The sequence below is a fragment of the Echinops telfairi genome, unplaced genomic scaffold (genome assembly GCF_000313985.2).
Source record: "Echinops telfairi isolate 266 unplaced genomic scaffold, ASM31398v2 ScPeMD7_31;HRSCAF=116, whole genome shotgun sequence".
Lineage (NCBI taxonomy): Eukaryota > Metazoa > Chordata > Mammalia > Afrosoricida > Tenrecidae > Echinops > Echinops telfairi.
The window spans coordinates 1,434,306-1,440,889 of NW_022103928.1; positions in this window are offsets into that span (position 1 = coordinate 1,434,306).

Here is a 6,584-nt window from a genome sequence, read left to right on the forward strand (position 1 = left end):
ATATATCAAACGTTATGTGAAGAATTATTCAGAGGAATAAATACCTTAAAAAATTTCAATTAATGGTGTCATAAATAAGTAAAATTACTACTACTACACTTCAGATAGCTTCAATTTGATGTTTCACTAATCTGTATTAACTGTACATCTCTGTTGAGCAAAGTGGTATTCTAGGTACACAGTAAAGACCAGTGAATCATGTCTAACAAAGTTATAAAACAAAAAAATCAAACCAAATCATGGCTATCAAATGTGACTCATAGTGACCTTATAGTAAATGGTAGAATAGCCCCTGTAGGTTTCCAAGACTGAAAATCTCAACCACATCCCCACCCCCCTGATTTGGTTCTTCTTCTTTTTTAAAAAAAAATCATTTTATTGGGAGCTCTTACAGATACTGTAACATTCCACAGTTCAATCACATAAAGCAGTATTATACAATTGCTAACACAATCCGTTTCAAAACATTTTTCTTCTTCTTGAACTCTTTGATAATAGCGTCTAAGGCAGTTAGTTTATTGTGTCAACCTGGCCAATAAACATCTGTGGGGTTAATTGAAGGGCGGAGGGATAAATGGTTTGGGGAGCCTTGCCTTTCTAGCTCTCGGGTCTCTTGCTTTGTGATGGTCGGGCCAGGGTGCAGCTGCCTCAGCCAGTTCCTTGATTCAGCTGCCAAGGCTCACTTCCTGCAAGACATCCCTGAGGAGAAGCCACATGGACCTACCGTGATGCTGCCCAGGGTGCTGGAGCAGCTGCCTAGAGAACCCTGCCAGTGCTGAGATGCTTACATTTTCACTGATTTTGCTTTCCTCCTGCAGTCAGCATCATTGTGTGTGTTTTGTGAGACTGAGGAGGATTTTGTAGATTGTGTCAGACATATGGACTAATGTTGGACTTATGAGCTTAGGCAGCACTGGGTTGGGATGCTTTCTTAATGTACATTTACCCTTTATATAAAACTCTCTCTTATACATCAGTTTCTGTGGATTTGTTTCTCTAAAGTACCCAGACTATTACATCCTCCCTTTGTCCCCTCCTCCCCCACTTTACCCCCAAGAACCATTCTTCTTCTTTTAATTTTCTATAGTAGTCTTTTTTCTCCATATCTTAGACCACCCAACATATCCATTCACATACAATTCTGTTGTTCAACCACATCAAGTGGAGTTATATAGTCATCAATGCTATCAGCTACCCCTTCTTTCCTTCCCCTCCCCTCTTCCTGTCCCCTTAGGGAACCATTACTCCTGTTACTGTTTCTGAAGGGTTATCTATCTTGACTTTCATGTAGCAAACGATCTTACATATACAAATTAACATACACAAATACACCATGATTAATGATGTAAAACAAATAAAAACCATAATAGTAAGGGGAGGAAAATTGAAGAACTAGAGGATACTTATGAGATTCACTAGTGCCATATGCACCCTGGATTTATGATCCCTTCTGTGTTGCCCTTTTGTGATGGACTGTCCAATTATCTTTTAGGTGGGTTTTGGGTCTCCACTACATCTATCCCCTTCACATTAGTTTGGTTGTTTGTTTTTTAGCTTCTGATACCTCTTCCCATTGATACCTTGTAAATTAAACAACTGGCCACCTAGCATGGAAGCAACAAAGCCCACATGGATGAAGCACATCAGCCTGTGTGAAAATTTTTATGGGAGTAGAAAGCCTCATATTTCTCCGGGGGAGCAGCTGGTGGTTTCTAACTGTTGACCTTGCACTTAGCAACCTAGTGTGCAACCACTAGGCCACCAAGGCTCCTCACAATGCTTATATTCTACTGGAAATAGACATACACAGTAACAAATTCCTACAGAGAAATACAAGGTTATAATAAACAGTACAAAGACTAAATGAGTTAGAAGAGGTGATCTAGGCAGTATGGTGTTTATAAATATTTTATAACTATCTCTGAGTTGTTGGATTATAGCATTGGCCATTTTCCATCCTGTAAAATATTTTCTATATAACTGATTTTGAACTGCCAAAATGACAACCTTAGATATGGAATTGAGAAGGTATGTGAATCATTAACTCTAGTTCTAGAAATCTGGGTGGTGCTACCTCCAGAACACCGCTGATAATCAGAAAAAGATTTCCTTAAGGAAGTGATATGTATGTTAAAATATGATTGACAAGAAAAATTCATGTGTAGAGCTAGAGTAGCTGTCTTCTGGGAAGAGTAAAAACTAATGCTGAGTCTGAAAAACTGTTTAAGCTTGATTGATTGGAAAAAGAGAAAAAAACACACAGTGATTCTAGAGATTAACAACAACAACCACAACAATAAAAGTTCCCTTACCATCTAGTCAATTCTTATTCCTAAGGATATATGAGTTTCCAAGAGTCCCTATGGAATCAAATAACCTCATCTACAAAATGGAGTTGGAAAGGAAGACAGAGGCTTTTGTGTTATCTGAATTGTATCTTGATAGAACATTCTTGTTATATTTTATTCTGTACAGTCCATAGTAAAGCAAAGAAGTCATTACAGAGGGAGAAATGTGGGGTGGCTGATATAGGTGAATTTGAGAAAATGTTTGCAATTAACTGGAGTAATAGTTGAAAATAAGTAAGCATATCAAAGATCTATTACTAATTGCTTGGTCCAAAATCATATATATTTTTATTCCTTTATTTTTTCTGCCTTTGCTTCCTACATTCAAGCACAATTCAAGATTATATTCAAGCACAGTTGTCTTATATCCTGTCACTAGAATAATTCTAGAATGTAAGTCTATCATATGAAAAGAACATAATCTAAAATGACTTCCCAAGATCTTGACCTACGAGCTTATATGTAAAACAAATGTTTTTTAAAATCTTGGCTATAATGTCACATAACAGCAAAGCATTAGATATTGTGAGCATAATATACAGCAAATAAAATGTTATTGACTCCAAGGGAACTATAGATATTTCTAACTCTATTTTAGAATGTCCTGTAACTCTGGATAGAGTTTCCCTGGGTTATAGACAAGCACAGATGGTATTAGTGTTTATTAGATCCATGAAGGTTGCTTTAAAATATATATCTGAAAAACACTGAAGTTCTGCTAGGTTGGCCATACTATGGAGTTCAGAAACCAAAATGCAAAATAAATATTCATTGTGAGTGGGAGAAAATAGAAATTTTTGTAAACAATGTTTAAAAGTAAAATTTTATTTTAAAACATATGGAATATTAATTTAATTTATATAAGGTTATGAAATCAGTTATAGACCATGTTTAAAAAGTCATTGTACTAGTATTGATTTTCTCCTGGATGGACTCAAAAATTCAGGTAAATAAGATGCCTTACAACACCTTGAATACATGTTTTAATGGATGCATACATAGAAAAACAAGAAAAGCAGCAACAACAAAAATACCCAAACCCATACACAGTGAATTATGACCCTTTCCAATGTAGAGGTATGGCAAAGTGTCTTAGGAGCAAAAAGGTTGAGCAACTTTTAAGAAAGACTCTCAGGAACAGAAACATGGTCCACATCTTGAACAATTGTGCTATTTGCATTAGGAAGATTGAGGGTGTATTTCCGTTAATACCTGTGAGGATTCCAAAATGCCACAACATAAACTATTTGCAGGGATCAGGCAAAAGGATCTTCAGGAGAGACAAAGTTTTAGGATTTACTTGAATTTCTATTGTATGCCTTGGTGTGGATTTTATCTTCCTTTATCACAAGGAGTTGGGTTTTTGATATTTATTTTCTGCACTGAATTTTTATTTTGAAATATTTTAAGATTTAACAATATACAGAAATAGTGCAGAGATTCCCTTATAGCTTGCACCAAGTGTGATGGTTTGAGTTTATGTCAACTAGACATACCTGGGTGAAGGGAGGAGTGGAACTCAACCTATCAATCTGGTGCCTTGATGACACCTCCTTGGAGGTGTGGTCTTTCATATAAGAGAGACACCTTCTCCTTCTTATGCATTTGGAACCTTCATCTGGTTTATCCATCACCTGTGATGTCACCTGCTCATCTCAGGAGCCATCAGCAGGATAATCTTAGATTAATTTACCCCAGCATCCACTCATCTGTGGTCAACCTACTTCTTCATCCTCCTTCCTGTTCATCAGTTTCCACAGCTATAGTAGTTAGCAATATTTAGCCTACATCTGACCTTTAGACTTAAAGCCAATTGGACTTGCCTGCTTCTTCAACTGTGTAACTTATTTGTTGACATAAATATCTTTCTATATTTAAACAAACAAGTGTCGCTGGTATTGCTAACCCACCCTCATTTACCAAGTATTCTCCAATGAGAATAGTCTAAATATCTAGAGACATTATTTAAAAAATGGGATATTGACAGAGGAATACATTTTTATACTAGATACCTTATTTAGAGTATAAGAGTTTAAAAATCCACATCTCCTATTTATCTTAGTTTATAGTATTATTAAGTTTTTAAACATATATGAAATTGTAAAGCTATCATTATACTTATGAAGCATAATTGTTCCGTTACCACAAAACAGGTCCCTTATGCTGTTGTACCTTTCCTTCCTCCTCTCCCCAAATGTAACCCCTAGAAACTATCATAGCATTGTGGAATAAGTAATATTATCCCCACTTTAAAAATAAGAAACCTTGAGCTCAGAAAGGATGCAAAGCATATGGTACAGAGTATAGAACAGTGTTAGTATTGTTTTGTTCCCTGACATCAAGTTTCTATTCTTTTCCTCTATAGTCCTCTACAAATTGCAATCCATACTTTAGACTTGGAAATGGAGTATTTCCACAGAACCATTTAGCTCCTTGTAAATTTACTTGAACCACAGACATAGCCACATGATTTAATGGAAAATGCAATCCATGTTTATGCAGTTAAAAGCTGATAAAAATCGATAAAGTTCTATGATCATATGTATAAAATTTCCAATGATATCCTACTGTCAGTTCCTAAGTAAGCTGATAGCAGGAAAGAAACAGATGTCTGATTCCATTCCATTGCCAGTTACATAGAAATGGAATACTATTAATTAACATTAATTCTACTGAAGCTGGAAGACATGGAACATTGATATAAATGGAATACATCTTGCCACTTACCAGATAAATTCAAGAAAACAATATAAAAATAGTACTACATGGAAGAAAAATCTACATGTGAATTAAAAACATAAAAAATCATTAACAAGGACAGATTCAAGTAAACCAACCAATACACAAAACATTGAATAAATGAACAAAGCATGACAAAAATATTCATACTTGGGGAATCATTTTTTAAAAGAGAAACATTAAAAACTCAATTAGACATTGAAATGAAGAACTGATAACTACGTAAAATAGAAAGAGTATTATGGCGCAACTGTTGAGAAGGCTGCAGCTGACGGAAAGGTTGGCTTGGAGCCCACTGAGCAGCTCCTTAAGAGAAAGCCCAGATGACTGCTCACATGAAGACATCCTGAGGGCCAGCTCTCCTCTAACACACGGGGTGTCAGACTCAGCAGAACCTAGTAAAAATAACCAAAACAATAACAGCGACAAAGATAAAATATGTATTAATGATTTAAAAATCTGACAAAAACTAAGAAATTAGTATCATAAAAAAAGTAGCATTTTCAATTTCAAGGGCAAAAGTAATGTGGTAGGGTGAGGAGAGAGAAAAATCGAAGACTCTTTTACATAAGGTTCATACCAGGAGAACAAACTGGACAAATGGTTAAATTAAGGATGCATTGTATTTATGCATGAGAAACTGATGTTGCTGTCTACTGGTTGGCTCTGTCAGAAGATGAAGGTCTAGAAGTCTTTGCTCCATGCACTTTACTTCCTCCTCAACTGTACTTTGACGAGGCAGCTCTTCCCCAGTAGTATTTTGAGTTCCTTCCAATTTGAGGGGCTCATCTTTTACACTTTATCCAGATTCAGAAGGATTTTCAGTGGTGAATACCTTAAAAGGCTCTTCCTTCTTCCTCATTTGTGCTGGATCTGGAGGCTTCATTGAAACCTGTTCATCATATTTGACCCTGCTGGCATTTGAAATGCCCATGGCACAGCTACCAACATTACAGCAACACAGAAGCAACACACAGTGCAACAAATTGGTGAGACACAGGGAGAGAGAAACTGATCATCTCACAAATTGGAGGTCTTAATGTGTAATAAACTTATCATTAGAAATCAGAAGTAACAATGTAGGAGCCATAATTGAGGAAACAATTGAGAACAAATATTTTTAAAGAATGCCGACTCCAGCTTTTGAAACTGTGTACAGTTGTGAGCCTATTAGCCAAAATTTTATTTTGGGGGAAAAAAAAGAAATTGTAAGTCACAAATCAGAAAGGAAAAGAAAAATTTTAAAGGGTGTGCATAATAAGAATACAAATTATTCCATACTATAGAACCTCAGACAAGGCTATTATTGTTATAAATATATGTAATTTCATTATGCATAGTTATTTTATGTTTATTTCATTGAAATGATCTAAGGAACATCTTTGGAGAGTTCTCTTGGAATAGTGGATTATGCCTTGGGCTACTAATTGAAAGGTCAGCAGTTCAGACCCACAGGGAACTCTTTGAAAGAAAGATGAGGCTTTCTATTCCCAACAG